Below are 19,962 nucleotides of genomic sequence, written 5' to 3' on the forward strand. Positions count from 1 at the left end.
CTTAATTCTCATATCTGCTTCGTTATTCAATCTGTGGCAATATCACACATCAGGTAGCCTCTGGAAAACTCCATGTCCACTTGTGAGAGAATGAAAATAAAAAGGTAAATAATTTTTTAGCATTATTATGAAAAGAGTTTTGACCTCCTAGACCTCCTGAAAAAGTTTCAGGGATACCCCTTTAGAGGTCCTCAGAACACATAATGAGTACTTCTGCCTTAAAAATGGACTTTAACAGAAGGTGTATAGAGAAACTATTGTTTGAGGGAATTTAATTGCTTATATTAATGATCTCATGATACAGATTTGTTTTTAAGCCAAGTCCGGGTCACAATTTTATTTTGTGACTTTTAAGTTCCATCATCAACTACTGATCTGAAAGTCATTTATACCCTGGGCCTTGAAGAAAAAAAAAAATATTGTGATGTTATATAACTGAAAATTTAAGTCTCCTTTCTAAAAAACACTCTAGGAAAGACAGACCTATGAATGTGGACTAGTATATGTAATATGTGCTGGACTCCTTTATCTTTTTACCCTTTATCCTTGTGAAGTTGTGGAGGCTGATGAGCCCCGAAATCCATAACAAATAATTCAGACTTCGCATAGGTAGGAATTGTTAACCACAGCATTCTGAGACAAGGAACTAAAAATAGTTATAATTTGGAGAAGTCATTTGGTTTTTGGAATGAGATAGGCTTGTGAGATGAAAGACTGAAGGCTAGAAAAAAAGCAAGTCAAGGAGCATAGCGGTTTCAGGCAAAGGATGGACTTTTTTTATAGGCAGCATGAGAAGAAAAGAAAAGCATTGGTTTGAGAGATATTCTGAGAAATTGACTGATGTGGAGGAGACTGGCAGTGGCCCATCAACATTTGTTTTCCATTTCTTCATAAGCACATGGATTGGCCATGTAGCCCAGGTTCCTTTACAGGTTGGAGGGTGGGTGCACATGACCTCATCCTTGCCGACAGAATCTAGGCAGAAATAATGTAGGTTATTCTAGCCTTGGGGATGTGCTTCCTTTATGTTCTCTTTTGCCTTCCCATTAGCTAGAACCCACGAAAGTCCAGCTTTAATTGGGCAGATGATGAAAGTGCCCTATGGGTATGGTGGAACAACATGATGGAAATAACCAATGTTCTAAATAACTTTGGGGAATGCAGCTGCCTACTCACCTGAAGCATTCAGCCTACATTCGAATTGAGAAACAAATTTTTACCTTCTTTAAGCCACTGAACTATTAGTGGCCCCATTTATTACATTAGCTTAGCCTTACCCTCATACAACAGAATATAGAGTAGAGCTTTGAGATAGTAAGAAATCAAGGATAACTCTAAGGTTCTGAACCAGAATGACAGATTCTGAATAAATCATGCATGTGTTCACTTCCTTACTCACTTATTCATTAACTCACTCAAATATTTATCTAGTGCTTATTATTTGCCATGCACTGTTCTATGTGCTGGCTATTCAGCAGTGAACAAAGCAAAAAGTTCTTGCCTTCAAGAAGCCTATATTTTTGTGGTTGCCTTCCAATGCCATGCAAATAAATACGAAGAGAGTAGTGACAGATGCTAGGAAGAAAAGTCAAGCAGATAAAGGGCACAGAGAATTTGAGGAAGAGTAATTAAGTAAGACTTCTCTGAAGAATTGACTTTTGAAGAAGTGGTGAGCACCTGAGAAAGTGAAAATGAGATCTGTATATACTGCATTGATTCTATATTGAAACTGTATATTTGAGTTTTGATGTGCCCTTGATGTATCTGGGACTGTACAAAAAGATATGGATCAATGTCAGAGGGTATCTGTACATTATTCACCTATATGACTCAGTGAAACAAAGGAATCTGTGAAGAGTAAAAACAAAAAGCAAGAGGACACAATGAATATAGTAATTATCAAAGATGTGTTGGAAGAAAAGTGACTGGGAAGGTATAAGAAAAAAAGACCTATAAATGTGAGAAATAGGTGAAGAGATCAGGATGGTGATGAAGAAAAATAAAAGACAATAGAAATGTCTCAGGAACTGAAGCCAGAAGTCTTCAAAGGGGCAGGTATGAAAAGCTGTGCCCCATACATCAGAAAGATCAAGGAAGATAAGGACAGAGAAAATGCCTTTGAACTTGGCTGAATTGAGATCATTGGATACCATAAAGAGGCAAAGATGGAAGCCAGATTTAGGAGGGGAATTAGGGGGGGAAATACTTTAAATATAGTTCATCTAACTCCTCACCATTGTTATTGGACATTTATTGAGTGCAGTGGGCCTATAGAGCTCTATTCTGATAGCCAAAGTATTCACTGAGTCTAGTTACCACATTTGTGAAGAATGACTGAAGAAGTAACCAGAGTCTGGCACCTCTGTTAACCCTTTTAGAAAGGCTCTGGAGGACAGAATTACAAAATATTTTTAACCCCTTTGGTTGCCTGGCTTTGCTGAATTCAGCAAGATTCAAGAATCCACAACCTAAGCAGACAAATCAATTAGACGTTAAAATCCCAGAGGCTACAACTAAGCTGTCAGAAAAAAGTGAGTGTGGAGAGGTAATTAGCCAGTAATTATAAGAAACTAGGCAAAAATCTAAGAGAAAAAAGGTCTATTGGCATGTTGTAAAACTATTTGAGAGGTTAACAATTTGCTTAGTTTTATTGACACTAGGCTAAAATATGTGTTTCATCAGAAGGTGATGTTCCTTGGGCTCTCTATTACCATACTATATTAAAAACTGAGCTGAAAAGACTCTGAAAAAAAGCAACACATGTGAAAATGACAGGAAGTAAAGAAATCAGTTGGGCCTTAGAAATTCACGTAGCAAGAAGCAAAATCCTCCTGCATTTTGGATTGTGAGCCATCATCCAGCTGATGCTTGGCCAGTCTGAAGACACTGGAGAAACAGGGGGCATACAGCTTTGCATCTCCAAGGCATCCACGGCAAGAGAAAATCGGTGATAAAATTTGCCATAATCTGCTTCTCTAGAAATGGGATCTTCCCAATAATTTATGGTTTCTCTGAGTTTTACTTTGCTCTGTGTGAAATAATAGGGCATATACAACTGTAGGCTTGCCTGTACTGCAAGCCCAAGTAAATAAAAACCAAATCTAGTAACACACACAAGCACACGAGGTTAGTTATTATTTGTAGTTCAAAATAATTTTAGAAGATCAATTATCCCCCACCCAATACTTTAGAGTCTACACAAGAGGATAAAACATAAAATCTTTGGTAAGGGTAGCCATGAATCGAGGAAGAAGAAAAAAGGCTTACTTGATTTGAGGGCCAACACAAAAGAAATAGAAAGGGAAGAAGCACTCAACTGATGGGTAAATGCACAAGGTGTGGTATGGAAAAGTGCGACTAGACAATGCAAAAGACTTCGGTGAAGATAGTTGAAATACTTTGTTTTAAAAATGTTTAGTCATGGTGATTTCTTTAATGCTGTTTTTCCCTCAGAATGATAGGGATTCCGTTTTTTTCCCCCGGGCTCTAATTTTAGGATTACGTTAAAGTGCATTAGGCAATAAAACGAAGACACCCCATAACCGTAGAGGTTTTAGTTACTCTATTCCTTGTGGAATCCAGAATTGTTACATAAAATGTTTTCCAATTTAATCTATATTTTTTTTCTGAAAAAATTAGCATTTGTGTTTACCCTGTGTACTTTCTAAAATGCACATCATGTACAAAGTCTATTAATAGCGGAAACATAATTTACCTCTTATAGCTGGATTAATTTGCAATCACCCGACACTGGTTGTCTTTTTTCAAAGACAAAGTCTTGATTGTCTTTATGGGAAAAAAAATGCCACAACAAACCAAGCTACATTTGTTTTCAGAAAATTGTTTTTCTTCTAGAGAGAAAAAACATTTTTCTTCAAAATTAATGATGATAAATCTATTTTTATACTTGAGATTTAATGAGAATCCTTTCCTTCCCCACCACCCACTAAATCAGAATGGCAGCCTGAAATCACTCACTATTGCTTAGCAAGAATACATAAGCAACATGTTTTGGAAAGTTGTAGAGTTAAGTGAAGGTCTTGGTTTTGTAAGACATAATGCAATTAACAATTGAAAAAAAAAACACAGGATAAATTCATGAAGTTAGAATTCTACAAGAGTCCCCAAACCTCTTGGCATTGAACTAATTAGTGCTATAGTAAGCCATGCATAAGCCAGATGGGTGACTGGATGACAGAGGCAGTAAATGAGATCTTTTGTGACACCTTCTTCTTAGTTTAGTAATGTCCTATCTGTCCCCAGAGGCTGTATCCTGAATGAATCAAGGCTTCTGTTGCGACCTATAGCCACTGATCCATAGCACATATTCTTATATCAAACAGGAATCGATAGGAAGTAGGGAAAGACAGGAAGGCTTGAGAATCATTAACCTGGTTGAAGTTTGGTGTGAGTGAAATAATCTTATATTTTGAACAGCCAGTCAGGACTGGGAACCAAGTGTGAGGCTGATGAGAAAATGGCACTTTCTTCTTCTTGTCACAAAAATGAGACTTACGGGCATTTGGGTCTCTAAACTCTTCTACTGTAACTACCATTTAATAGTTGTCTTCTATGTACCAGGCACCAGACTAGGTGCTAGCCTTATATTGTTTCTCTTTCTCATCTACAAACATGTAAGATAAATGTATCCCATTTTGCAGAAAAGGAAAGTAATCTCCAGTCAAGAGAAGTTGCCCAATGACTCAGAATATGTGGCTAGAGACACAATTATATTTAAATTAATTGCATTTGTAACACTTAATTCTGATGTGTTTATTCACAAAGCCATTTTTATTATTGATACACAATCAAGGAAAACCTAAAAAGTTTTAAGTGTTGCTTTTTGACATCATGAATCATTTTTTTCCTTGGAAAGCAAACCCTTCAGGTCTTCAGAAAATAAGACTCGTAGGTACAACAATGTGTGGTTATCATTGGCTCTCTAAGTCCAGCTCTATGGGTCACTTTCAATTTCTGGAATGTACCATGTTTGTTTTGTCTTGTTTTTGTCTTCTTTTGATTATCCCCCCTTGGCCCTCTACAGGGATTATTTCCTATGATGCACCATCCATCTGCCCAATCCCAACTCAGCCTTTGGTTTCTCAGTTCAGATGCCAGTTCCTCAAGAAGCCGAGGTCATGTGCCCCAGCTGTGTGCCTTTGCGTGCTTGCATGCTTGTATCCCCCACTTGCCTGTGGAGGCCCAGAGTATATATTTTTTTCAGCTTTGTAACCCCAGAACCAGCACAATGCAGAACAGGTACTCAAATATTTATTTACTGTATATACATTAAAGTATGAGTGACTATCAGACCTGCCAAAGTCAGATGAGAACTGCACTGCTTTATTAAGGGCTGAAGGCAAGGAAGAAACAGAAAATAGGGCTATTTCAGAATGAGGCCTGGAATTTAATAAAATAATGAGAGAGAGACAAACAGAGACAGAGACAGACGTAGGGTTGGGGAGGTGGAGAGACAGAGAGAGAATGCTGTAATTTATTGGAGTCAAGCAAGGTGCCTCGTTAGCGCAGTAGGTAGCGCGTCAGTCTCATATTGGAGTCAAGCAGTCTTGGATATTAATACTTGCTCTTTGACCTTGGGCATGTTCATTTCTCTGAACCACTTTTTCATGTATTTAAGAAAGGGTTGTTGGGCTAGTTTGATGTTTGCCTACTATGTAAAAAACTCTGTATGTGGCATTACCATTATTATTATTATGAAGGGTATAAGAAAAGTATTATTCTCTTGGATAAACTTACTTGGTTCTGTGCATCTTTTTCTTGGTTCCCTGTTGAGATGGATGCCGAGTCTTTATGCTTTTTCTTGATTTTAGGCAAGGTGGAAGATGCTTTATATTTTTACATCTGTTTTCCTTTCTGTTGTTCCTATTTCCTTCATGAGAATGTTTGTATACGTTTTGCTCCTATGGCTTCTTTTAACTGAGGAGAATATGCACCATTAAAAGGATTTAACAAATAATTAAAAGACAATTAAAAAAATCATACCACCCTAGCCCAACCCATTTCTCTTTTGCATACAACTCGCCACAAGCACAAATTCTTACCTAGTTATGATTACTGTGTGTATATATGTTGCGTATATAATATGCCTAAGTATATATTGTATTCTGCTCTTTTGCTTAATATCTCATAATAAGTATTATCCATGTGTACTTCCAGAATCAAAAACATCTGGGAAAAAGGCTTTGTTACATCAACTGGTCCCTTACGCCGTTCTCATTGGTTACCATTGTACAGTCTAAATGTAATAGTCCATCTAACATTATTGTGTATGTTCTATTATTTCATCGCATTTCTCATGGCATAGGTTCCTAACCTTTTAATTATGGCAAAATATTCAAAAGGTTAATGAAACAACCCCCAAAGGAGCCCCTGGTACAATATAGTTCCCCAGGCTTATTGTCCCTGGCTTAAAACTGATTCTGTGAAAGAACAGTGTGCACCTCTAGAAAGGCTAGCAATTCTGCCATCAGATAAATGATTGCAGCCTTCAGTGGGCTGGCTCCCTTTATTTTAGCTACTGGTTGTAGAGCTGAGAGACAGAAGCCTGCATGGAGGATGAAGGCCCAGACTTTTTTTTTTTTTTTAACTGAAATGTCAAGCTATGTGACTATGCCCGGCAGAAGACGACCCCCTGCGAGATGTGATAAGCCCCAGGCCCTCTCCACACACTGCTCTGAAAATGCGGTGGGAGGGCTTCCCAGGCTGATGGAACTAATGACAGTAATAGCTCTGGGTAATTTGTCTTTTTCCTTACTGTGCACATTCTCTCCATGTGGTGCACTTTACACCTACCACCAGGCTCACATCTGGAATGCTATGACCCTCTCAGTCCTGATTCAGAGAGGTCGAATTCTCCTGTAAAGTAAATCTGACCTCTAATTTTCTTAATAATTCAGGATTATGCTAATGCTACTCAGCAACCAGTGTAGAATGGTACAGGAGCACTGAAGAAAGCTTAATCCCTTGTACTGGAAACATGACCAAGCTTTCCTTGCATATTTGGCTATAATTTGTCCTCTCTATCATTCTAATAGAGAAAATAAAAATTTGGAAAACTGTGTAATTTACATCGTTCATGCTTTGTTTCTGGTTATAGCGCATCCCCTGCTTAAGAAGAAATTTTCTGTTTCTTTTCCTTGGTAAACAGATTTTCTGCTAAGGATTTATAAGAATACTAATGATAGGTTTGGGTTTTTAATTCTAACTGTAAAAAATACTTAGATAGTTAAAAAGACTGACAAAATAATTTCAGGGATAGATAAAACAGACTTCACAACAGCTTAATCTCATAAATGCAGAGTGCTTTCAGGAAGATTTTAACAATAAAAATCCTTTTTTAGTGCTGGTTCCACAACAAGATTATACTTTTAATCTTGTATTTATGTCTTATGTTTTTTATGTTTATGTTTAAAATAGCCATATTATTAAAAGTATAAACATCTGAACATATCTTTTAGAAAAATATGATCTTAAGTTTTAAGAAATGTTTGTACTACATTAAAAGGGTAGCCTCTTCAATTTTAGCTCTCTGTGAATAAAGGGAGAATAAATTAGTATGTGAAATATTCCCCCAGAGAACAAGAGATTCTCAGCATTGTAGAGGTATGAGAACCACACTATTTGCTAGGAAAAACATGTATGCTCATTAGTGTGGGTATCTGGATCATTCTGTCAAAATATTTATAAAGTTATTTCTAAGTTACAAATAGACAATTTTATTACTTTCTTCTTCAATTCAGGTGTAATTGTTTTTAGGACTAAAGATTGTACACAATTATGAAATGATTATATTGGTTAGTAATTTATGTTTCTCACAAGCAATGTAGAGATTATAAACATTTTTCCATAAATAATATCTGTGGCTATAATTGGTCAATAAAAAGATAATTCATCAGTGGTGTTTAATCTCTTTCGGTACCCTTCACTACTATCTCAATCGCTCAAGCTTCACACCAGTTTGAAGGCAGAAGAATTTGCATCTCTAAGTATTGGGTCACCTCAGAATTTAACCATGGAATCAGACACTCCATAAAATCCCTATTTCACCTGAGTGACTCAGTGGGTTGAGTGTCTGCCTTCAGCTCAGGTCATGATCCCAGGGTCCTGGGATCGAGTCCCGAATCAGGCTCCTTGCTCAGTGGGAAGTCTGATTCTCCCTCTCCCTCTGCTGCTCTCCCTGCTTGTGCTCTCTCTCTCTCTCTCTGTCAAATAAATAAATAAATCCGAAAGAAAAATAAAATAAAACCCCTATTTACCTTCTGGATGGATGATACAAATTGATTCCAGGAAAAAAAAAAAAAATATATATATATATATATATTCTCTAACTTGGGTATCCTAAGAGATCAACATCTACCCATTGGTTTAGGATAAAACCAATCTAATTAGGGAGAGAGAAATAGGGAAAAATGTCATCCTGCATGTCCCAGGGTCCTCCCTAGCCCATTCCCTTCTGTCAGGTCTGAGCCTTTAGAAAGGATTGCTCTAGGAAAAAATAATGATCATTATGCCTGGGTAACGTAAAACAAGCTGCAGAAAGGCTGCTGTAGAGGCTGATTGTGACAGGTGTACTGCATTGACCCTTCCTGGGTCTCATCCCTTTGGGCAAGATTTGTGCACAGAGTGGAGCTTCTGCTTATATGACAGATCATGGGAGGTGAGGTAGTTGAGAGCAGCTTAGCTGGTGGGTTTGGGATTCGACAAAGATCTGCAACAGTTTGAATATTATATATATATGTGTGTATGTGTGTGTGTGTGTGTGTGTGTGTGTGTATACATACATACATATATAATGCTTTAAGATATTTGACAAGAAAACTCCCCAAAGAACAATAACAAATTAGATAGTGATTGCAGCAAAATCTGTGTAGGGTGAAAAGTCAGTCAGTTCATTTCACTGAAATAGTTGATAACCCAGTAAAGGGAAATCTACAAGAACACCCTGTTCAGGATAAGACCAAAGTTGACCACACCAGCTGTTTTTACCAATACCTTCCATTTATTGAGCCAGGATCCTCATATGTATCACTTTCCACAGTCCTCACAACAGCTCCAAATGGTTCATGTTATTACAGAGAAGGAAACTGAAGATCAGAGAAGTCCAATACAGAGAAGGTGGTAAGATGGGAACCTAGATCTGTTTGACAGAAAAGCCCTCCATCTTGTTTCTCATCCTCTAATCCACCCTCCCTTCTTTTTCCCACTCCCTTCCCTGGCCATGTGTGGTTTTCCTCCCAAAAGACAGGAAAGTTCCAGGAAAACGAAGGTCTACAGCAAGAAAGAATCAAGCCCATGGGGGCTTGAATCCCCTTTCTGCCAGTTGAGTGACCTGGGCAGTTAGCCGACCTCTCCGGGTCTCACTGTTCTCCTTGACAAGCTGTGGGTAATCCTAACTCATGGAAGACTGAGCGAGAGAATCAGATCAGCTGCTGAGCACAGCAGGCACTCAATGAGCGCCATGCATTAATTTATAAAGATAAGCCTCCCAGTCAAAGTTTGAAAGGTTTTTTTTCCCCCTTTCCTTCAGGAACTTGAAGGAAAACATACCCCTTTTCTTTAGAAGACTCATAAAATTGAAGCATATTTATCCATAAAAGCATATTTATTTACATTTTTATAAAACGTGGCCTCTCAGGATAGTCAACACTTTTTGGACACGGTTATTATATGTAAAATAGTACTTCGGAATATTTTCCTTTAAACCAATCTCTTTAGCTTGTAAAAATGGTAAGCATGGCATTTTTGATTTAGATAGTAGTTAAGATTTTATAGCTTATTTGGCTGATTCTTGAGAAATGCTGATAGCCATTTATCTTAAGCTGCCTTCCTCCCAGTACCACCTTTCCTAGAGAAGCTTCTTGGCATACTGAGGGTGCAATGGGGAAGTTAACTAGTGCTTAAGAGAGCTTACTGGGTAAGTATCCTGGACACTCTCAGCTGTTATGTTTTCATTACTTCATCGATTTAGCATAAGCTTATTGAACTCTTAAGTATGTCTAAATTCTGTGAAATTATAAAGATATGTAAAAAAGGCTTTTTGACCTATGGCAGTTTATTGTTGAGTAAGAGAGCTGAAACATTATATATAAACAGATATAAACCCGTGGAAGGGCGAAAAACTGAGTTCACAGGAGGAAGAATCCCTTCAGCTGAAGGGATTAGGCTTCACGGATGGGTGATTTGTGAACTTGGCCATCGAGCAGGTATGATTTGGATAAAGATAAGTGGAAGACATTTCAGGTGGAAGAAGGAAGGAATAAAATGAACAAAAACATGAATGATAGTGTGAGGGCTGTGTACAGGGAACAATGAGAAGTCCCCCTCTGATGTGCATTTCGCCATAGGTTTATAGCAGAATCACATACTCCCAAGCCCCCCTTACCCTCCCGAAAGTCCCTCTGGAATGAGGCCCAGGAGTCAGCATGTTTAACATGGATCCCAGTTCATTCGGATAGAACCACTGAGAAACAGACATGGCTGAGTAACTGGAAATTATGGAATGGCTGGAGGGTAGACAAGTGGTTCTTAGCCCAGGCTGCATACACATTAAGATCAAGCAGAGAGGTGGCTCATCCTCCCTTCCACCCTCTCTCCCTCCCTTTCTCCCTTCCTTCTTTCCTTTTCTCTCTTTCTTTCATACCTAAGCCCCAGGCCAATTAAACTAGAATCTCTGAGCATGGGGCCTATGTATCAATATATATATTTTTTACTTTTTATTATGGAATTTAAAAAAATTGAAGTATAATGAACATACAGTGTTATATTAGTTTCTGAAGTACAATATAGTGATTTAACATCACTATAAGAGTACACTTAATGCTCATCACAGTAAGTGTACTCTTAATCCCTTTTATCTATTTCACCCATCCCCCCCCCCATCTACTCCCCTCTGGTAACCACCAGTTTGTTTTCTGTATTAAAGAGTCTGTTTTTTCATTTGTCTCTTTTTTTTGTTTTTTTTTTCTTTGTTTTGTTTCTTAAATTCCACATATGAGGGAAATCATATATCTGTCTTTCTCTGTCTGACTTATTTCACTTAGCGTAAACTTTCTAGATCCATCCATGTTGTTGCAAATGGCAAGCTCTCATTCTTTTTCATGGCTGAGTAATATTCCATTGTATTATTATGGAAAAATTTAAATATATATAAAAGTAAGCAGAACACTGTAGTGAACACCCATGCACCCACCACCCAATCTCAGTAACTGTACCAGTTGTATTTCCTTTGTATGTCTACCAATTTTCTCACCTTCTATATGATTTTGAAAAAATCTTATACATTATAAAATTTCATCTATAACATTTCAGATTTCTAAAGGTCCAGATTTTGCACTCTGGGACTCTATCACTTTCCCGTAGCCGGCTTACAGAGGCTCCCTCCCCCTGCTGTTTATCTTTCTATATATCCCCTTGGATTCACTTCTCCATACCTCCTACCTTGCAAAAAGTGGTGCTTTTCTATTTATAGAATTCCAGCAATTCTTTTCTTACATCTCAGGTTGAATTCATAGGTGTTCAGGATGATTTGATAGTTATCTAGCTAAATTCAAGAGATCAGATTAAATGAGGTCCCCTACTCTTCTGCCATCTTGCCTCCCTCAAAATTTCATTTATAGCATTTCAGTATGTATCTCTAAGTAAGGATGTAAAAGTGCCATAATACTCTTAAAACACTTAAAAAAAACAGTAAGTTTTTAGGGGCATCCGTGTGGCTCAGTCAGTTGAGCATCCGACTCAGTTTTAGCTTAGATCATCATCGCAGGGTCCTGAGATTGAGCCCCTTATCAGACTCTGCACTCAGTGGGGAGTCTCTTGGATATTCTCTCCCTCTCTCACCACAAAGAAATGATTACATCTTTAAAAAAAACATAATTTTTAAAGATTATTTATTTATTTATTTGTCAGAGAGAGAGAGAGAGCATGCCCACAAGCAGGGGGAACAGCAGGCAGTGGGAGAAGCAGGCTCCCTGCCGAGCAGGATTTGATCCCAGGACCCTGGGATCATGACCTGAGCCGAAGGCAGATGCTTAACCAACTGAGCCACCCACGCATCCCAACCAGTAATTTTTAAATATCATGAAATAGCCAGTTGCATTCGATTTTTTACTATTTCATAAATGTGTGTATGCATATAAATTTTTACAGATTGTTTGAATCAGAGTTTTGACTAGGTCTACACATTATGATTGGTTGATATGTCTCCTTCAATCTATGTGTTTCCTCTCTATTTCTCTCTCTTTTCGTTTAGTTTTCTTCAAGAAACTAGATTGTCCTACAGTTTCCCTCACCCTGCATTTTACTGATTACATTCCTGTGGTATCATGTAACATATTTTCTAATCATTTATAGATATTTGGATCTAGAGGTTTAATAAGATCTAGGTTCCAGAGTTTTGTTTTGTTGTTGTTGTTTGTTTTGTTTTTTGCAAGACCATTTTCTAGGTGTGTTCTTTCATTAGGAGCATATAATATCTATGTGTCTCTCTTATTGAGGTGTTAGCAACCACTGATAATCAATGCCTAGAGCCATTTATTTAATATAAACTGCAAAATGATGATATTCTATCTTACCTTCATTAACTTGCTGGAATACTTCTGTAGAGACATTTTCTCTCATCTACTAGTTGCATAAAAAGTGGTACAATTTAAATAGGAAAGGCAAGATACATGATCCTTTCCCTTATTTATCAGTTTTCAAAATAATGAATTTGTTCATTAGCATCATGTAATGGAATTCAATTATTAGAGTAATTATTTGACTTGCTATTAATATGAATTTAAACATGTATGGGGTATTCTAGTCCATTGCAATGTTACTGTTTTTGATGCTCAGATTATTTTCTCTTTGCTTGGTGGGAACCTGTTCAATTTGGCTCCTGAGTTCTTTTAACATAACCCTAATAGTATTTAAAATATTATTTACTATTTGGTAAGACAAGATGTCCCAGCATCATCACATACATCACATACATTTCCTGCCCCAAACCTACAGTCAGTTATTCCTCCAAAGAGCTCTTTAGTAGGAAACCATATTTTAAGACTGCAGTCTAGATACTAGTGGTTCTCATTGCTATTTATGCAATGTTTCTGAGCCTCTTCAATACAAAGAGCTAAGGGAGATTTTCTTTTTTAAGGTACCATCATATCACAAATTTATACTGATACTTTTAATTCAAAGCCAGAACCACAGGGTATCTCTTTTTCCCTAGCTTTCCCCCAAATCCCAGTTCTCAATGACATCAGGAATATTAACATGAGACTGTTTTATGCTAAATTATTTGCCCTACAGTGCACACATGGACGTTTCAGATTAACAACACGAGAGCCGAGGGGACCCTGCGTAGTCCCACCAATGTCCTGGTGGAGCACCTGATGACATCATTGAATTTGAAATATTTAAAGTGGATACAAAACTGTTTCAGCAATACAGACAATTAAATGTGTTGTTGTGGGCGATGGTGCCGTTGGTAAAACATGTCTCCTGATATCCCACACAACAAACAGATCTCCATCTGAGTATTAGCCTACTGTTTTTGACAACTATGCAGTCACAGGATTGGTGGAGAGCCATATACTCTTGGACTTTGTGATAGTGCAGGGCAAGAGGATTCTGACAGATTACGACCACTGAGCTCTCCACAAACAGATGTATTTCCAGTTTGTTTTTCCCCATCCTCATATGAAAATGTGAAGGAAAAGTGGGTGCCGGAAATATGTCACCATTGTCCAAAGACTCCTTTCTTGCTTGGTGGGACTCAAACTGATCTCGGAGATGACCTCTCTACAATTGAGAAACTTGCCAAGAACAAACAGAAGCCTATCACCGCAGAGACTGCTGAAAAGCTGGCCCGTGACCTGAAGGCAGTCGAGTATATGGACTGTTCTGCATTCACATGGAAAGGCCTAAAGAATGTATTTGATGGAGCAGTATTGGCTGCCCTGGAGCCTCCAGAACCGTGGAAGAGCCGCAGGTACCTGCGTGCTGCTGTGAACGTCGCCCAGAGCCCTTTCTGCACAGCTGGTGTCAGCATTGTTCTAAAGGTAATGTTAAATCGAACTAAAGATTAAAGATTAAAATTCGTTTTTGCAATAATGACAGATGCCCTGCACCTACCCACATGCACTCGTGTGAGACGAGGCCCGTAGGTATGATCCCCTTCTGCCTCTCAGTACTCCTTCGTTTGAGTAATTGTGTGTTGTCAGAAAAGTGATTAATACTAGTTTTTGTTTTGCTGTTTCAATTTTTTTTTTTTTTTTTTGGCTTAAAAGCAAGGCATGCTTGTGATGACTCTGTAACAGACTAATTTGGGTTGTTGAAGCTGCTCCCAGGCTCCATCCACATTATGGAGAATAATCTGGGACATTTAGGTTTTTTATTTTTTCTATTTATTTATTTATTTATTTATTTATTTATTTATTTATTTAGCGGGGGCAGGAAGGGTGTGTAGGGTTTGTTTTTATTTAGTCATGTTTTTAAAATTCATTAACCACGGGGCAGCCCTTAATGGGAGAAGGACGGATTGATTCCACATTCTGCTTCCTAGATCTAGTTTAGAAAACTTGTTCCCCACCTGGGGCTATTAGAAAGAGTATAGTAAATGCCTCATTTAATATCATACTCCTTTTTGAACTTTGCCTTTTCTCTCCACCCTTAAGTAGGTCCAGTATTTGATGAAACTCATGAAAGTGGGTGGAACCTGTCTTGCCCCTCCTTTTTTCTAGGGTGCACTATATATGTGACTGTGACTTTCAAGAATGATTTGCCATTTGCTATTTTTTTTTAAATTAATTTCTAACTTCTTTCACTGATCAATGAAGAAAAGTATTTCACCTTTTGAAATACACCAGATGGATTGAATACATAATTAAAAAACATCTTTTTTCACTGTCAGTCATTGTCTTACATGCTTAGCATAGATGTCCAGCTTACTAGCATATGATATGGTGTTCCTAGAACACAGCTGAAGATCTGGTAAATGGAGAAAATGTGAGGGATGGCGCCAGAAGACAGAGGTCTATGGAATGATGCACATCATCTTTCAAGTTGGGAGGATGGAGACCTGCTTCACGAAGAAGCTGGGGTTGGGGAGAACATTTAACAACATGGGGACCAGTCAGGAGAATCCCCTTATTTCTGTTTTGTATATGAGGAACTCTAGAGTAGCTAGTTAAGGCTCTGTAGTTTAATAAAAAGGTCCTGGAGTCTTATGAAGACTTCATAACTATGTGTTAGTAGGGATTTTATTCGCTTAGTTTGGTTGCAATTTCCAATTTTTTAAAATGTTTAGGTAATCTTGTCCCCCTTCCCCAAATCCTAATTCTTGTAGATTCATTACTGTTGAACCAATGTTCCTCATGTCTCAGTTCCTTGTATATGCATTCTTTTCAGATGTATTAAACAAACAAAAACCCCTTAAAAATTACTAACACCTTTTCTAATAATATTACTGCTGAAATGCTGTTCTTTTAATCTTTGTGTTCTTGGTGTATATGCCACTAAGGATGTATAGGCATTTGCTCTGTCTTAAGGTTACTTTGAATAGTTCATCTATTTGATTATACCAGCAGTTTGTTACATATTCAGGCTCATTTGTTTTATTTTATTTTAATTTTTAGAGATTAATTTATAAATTTAATTTTGTTTTGTAATTATGTGCAATATTTACATGGTTTCAAAGTTACATTTACAAAACAAATTATTGTCAAAGTAATTTAGCCTGTCCCATCAGCCTCTCTGCTTCCTCTCCCTGTGGATGACCATTTAAATCGTGTATGGTTTGTCATTTATTGTTTATGTTCAGTACATAATTGTAAATCTGTCCCAGTGATCTTATGTGGAGCCAGACTAGAGAGCCTTTACTGTAGAAAATGATGAGCTAGAATGTTTGTTAGTCTTGTGGAACAGGGACTTTGTACAACATTTTTAAGGCTGTATTTCCTGCATCTAGATTAGTGGCTGGCACCTAGCAGATGGTGGGTAATATGTGTTAAACGAATGAATGAATGAATGAATACTTAGTAGAAGTTTGCGAGCAGAAGAGTGAGAGAATCAAAGCTGTCCTTTTTTGAAAACTTAATCTGACAGTAATGGTTAAGGTAATTTGGAAGGAAAAACTGAATACTGGGTGACTAATTTGGAGACTTATTTGGTGAAGTGGATGATAGCAATTTTAAAGAAAAAAATAAAAAGTGTGTGTGTGTGTGTGTGTGTGTGTGTGCATGTATAGGTTTGAATTCTGTGGACTGGGAGCATGCTGTCTGGACTGGCTCTATCGATCTCAACTGGGTGTACCTGTGTTTCTGTGGTCAGCGGGCCTCCCTTGCATCCCTGGCTGGTGGCAGGCTTTGGCGAGGGGACTAATTGTTGTCTGTGTCACCTCACTTCTCTTTGAGGTATTTCATCTTTCATCCTTCAGGGGACTAGCTTGGGTTCTTTCCCATCCATGGTAGTCTCAGGGTACCGAGTACAGCAAAAGGCTATACAAGGTGCAATTGTTTCTCAAGCCTCTGCTTGTGTCATGCTTGCCAAGTTCCCACTGGCCAAAGGAAGCCATGATAACAGCCCTGATTCAGGAATTGTCCAGACAGACTCTAGCTCTTGATGAGAAGAGAATTTACAGCCGTTTTGAATTTTCCAGTGTGGGATGTATGTGAAACATGTGAATAAGGTCATCTATTTCCTACAGCTTTTAGTTCTAGTTCCACACATGTTTGTTAATTTACACCTCTGCGTCCTTTCTATGGACTTTTTTGAAATGTTTCTCAGCCACATAGTCCATTTTGCATTCTGTATCTTCCACAAAACCTCTCTTTACCAATATTTCACTTATGAGAGTTTCTTTAGTACTTCTGGCTTTTGCCTTGGTGATTACCTTTTAATTATACACTTTAAAACATATATTTATATGTTTTATATATCTATATTACAGTTTTGCATTGTTCTCTAAATTTTTTTGTGTGTATTTCTCCTGAATTCTCAACTAATTTGTCTTATTTTTCTATTATAACATCAATGAATTTAGAATAGTGTTAGAATATAAGTACTCTATAAATAATTGTTAACTTGAACTTTGGTTTGACCTAGAGAAACCTTCTGAAACTGGATATTACCAAAGCCCTCTTTATTTTGCTTTCCAGTGGATCTGTCAGCTTATGATTTACTATGTCTAAAAACAATGGCCAAGGAAATCTGGTTAAATTCAGCAGACTACTTTTTTTTAAGTATTTTGACAATTGGATTGAATCCATTAAAAATAAAATATTTGTAATTATGTTTTTGGAATTACTTTACATGTGCAATAAGACCACTTACAAGTAGGACATATAAAATATCCCTGCTAGGGCGTGTGTATGGCTGAGGAGGAGTCTTTCAGTGGTTCAAGTAGTGAAAACAAAACAAGCAACAAAGATTGTGATGATCCAGGGTGTGTCATTGGAAAGCCTCTTAATTTCCTTTAGCGAAAAGTCATGTTGGGGAGATCTCAAGGAGAGCTGCTTGTATTTGGTGAGGCAGAAAAATAAAGATGAATGCTAAGAGGGAAGGTAGAAGAGAGGAGAGAAAATAGTGCCCGTCTAGGACAGCAGTATCAACTTATATCTTCTCGTTCTGATTTAACTTCCTATGGCCTGGGGAAGAGTACTCTGGGAGTTCTCAGAAGAGGAAGGAATAAAGACATCTTTTCCTTCTTATCTTCACTGGAAATTTCAGAGAAGAGTGAAGGCAAAGGGAGAGAGAGGTGGGGCAGAATTGTTTTTGGTTCTGGAAGACAGAAAAAAGGAGAGGTAAAGGAGATTTGGGCAAAAGCCTTTTTTCTTAAGCCAGTCGCGATCCCCGGTTGAAGAGATCTGTACCTAACTATGGATGAATTACATTAAAACTAAAACTGCTTGTGAGGTGTAGCTCTAATAGGTTTTGGTGAAGTGCTTGATCACTGGGGAGTAGGGTGATTGGTTACGATAAATTGTAAGATTTTTCTGCGTAATGAGAGATCTATAAAATTTTTGTTTTGTTTGGCTAGAGACTAAAGTAAACCTCAAAAGTCTTCATTGATCTCCTGTAAAATAAAATGACTACAAAGGAATTAACATGTATATATGGAAAGAAATGAGGCTTAGCAAAATGCATAGCAATTCATCAATGAGAGCTATATTAGTATCCAGAAGTCTAATGGATGCTATCTGGCAATAATTGTCGGAGACTGCTTGTCAACAAATTGGATTGTTTGTCATAGACACTGACAAATTGTAGTATAAGGATCTTGAACTTTTGCATACATTTAAAATATTTATGTGAATATACATAGGCACATGTCTATTTGTAACGAGAGTGTTTTCCTGCATTATAAAGTTTCAGGATTTGTCCAATAAGGCCTGAAGTCTTTTTACTAAATGGTGGAACTCATCATGACATTTATATACTCTAACATCCAATTATCTTGGTTTTCATGAAAATATTTTCCTTAAATATTTTGAAAGTAAAGCATCTTCACTGAATCAAAATTGACATTTTAATTTGAACTCTCCAGTCTGAAAAGAGTTCGCAGTCAAAATTTGTCATTAAAAAAACTCAATGAAATGAAAAATAATGATCTGCTGGCTTGCGCCTACAGACATTTGGAATAGAAGTGCTAAAGATACTGTATTTTAATGCTCAGTCGACTTCTTTTCCTGCCAGGCAGGGAGTAAGTGGGAGGCAGCTCTTGGTGCTGTGGAAAGGACCATGGCCTTAAACTCAGAAGAGCTGCATTTAAGACAGAGCCGTGTCATTTATCAATGGGATGACTTTGCTCAAATAATTTAGTTTCTTCATCCTTAAAATTGGGATGATAATAGATATGTCACAGAGCCTTAAGACAACAATGCATGGAAAAGTATTACAAACAAAATCTTATGTAAATGTAAGATTGTTGAAGATATTCCCTATCTATTTTCTAATAAATGATATTGTTTATATTCAAGTTCTATAAAAATTAATACACATTTGTTTCAATTACCTCATTGAAAAAGCAATACATGGTGAAGGTAAAATATAAAAAGCAGAAAATTTAAACAAAGCAAAAAGAAGGAACTAAGAATCACCCATCATCATTCTAAATTTTCACCTAAACTTTTACTTCTGCATATAGTTTTTAAAAGTATACACTATTATTGCAGTGCACAATATACAGTATGTAGATTGTACCTTTTCCCTTAACATTATATTATGATTATGTTTTTAGGACAGTACATGTACTTCATAGGATTGTGTAAATTCATATATACTCCTTTACGTGAATAAACCATAATTATAATTTACCTATTTCCCTAGTAGTTGAACAAAGACTTTAGGAGTTTCCAATCTCTCGAAGAGATGACTATTCTTTTCTGTTACTCCTTGTATACATTCACTAGTATTTCTGGATGAAAGAGTAAATAGCATTTTGAGCCTTTTAATATAAATTGCCAACTTGCCTTCTAGGCTGACTGCCAGTTTCTGTTTTTCCTTGCAGTGTGTAAAGGTGCCTGTTTCCCCACATCCTAATCAATATTGGGCATTACAATAACTTAAAAAATCCGTATCAAGGTCATAGGTGCAAATATTATCTCACTTTTTAATTAGCATTTAAACCAATATGTAGAGTCCAGTTGTAATTCTTTTTAAATTGCTTGTTCATGATGGTGGTCCAACTTTTTCTCATAATTTTTAGGAGATCTTTATACATTAAAGTTATTAATCCCTCTCATATATGTTGTGAATATGTTTTCCCACTTTCCCACTTTTTCATTGCTCTTAAATTATGTTTTTGATGATTTTAAAAATGATGTATGCATTTTAAATTCATAGGTAGTGCTTTATTTATCCGGTATTGTCAGCGAATGAGGAATACCACCTAAATAGAGTTTCCAAATAATTGAGGCTTTTTTTTTTTTATAATGGGAAGACAATTTTTAAATGAAAAATCAT

The 19,962-nt window shown here is 37.1% G+C and overlaps 1 pseudogene; it reads left to right on the top strand.

The window, feature by feature from the left end:
* Nucleotides 1–788: 788 nt before the first annotated feature.
* Nucleotides 789–14,087, top strand: LOC116639082 (annotated as a pseudogene).
* The last annotated feature ends 5,875 nt before the right edge of the window (nt 14,088–19,962 follow it).

This window comes from Phoca vitulina, unplaced genomic scaffold (assembly GCF_004348235.1).
Source record: "Phoca vitulina isolate PV1807 unplaced genomic scaffold, GSC_HSeal_1.0 scaffold17, whole genome shotgun sequence".
NCBI lineage: Eukaryota > Metazoa > Chordata > Mammalia > Carnivora > Phocidae > Phoca > Phoca vitulina.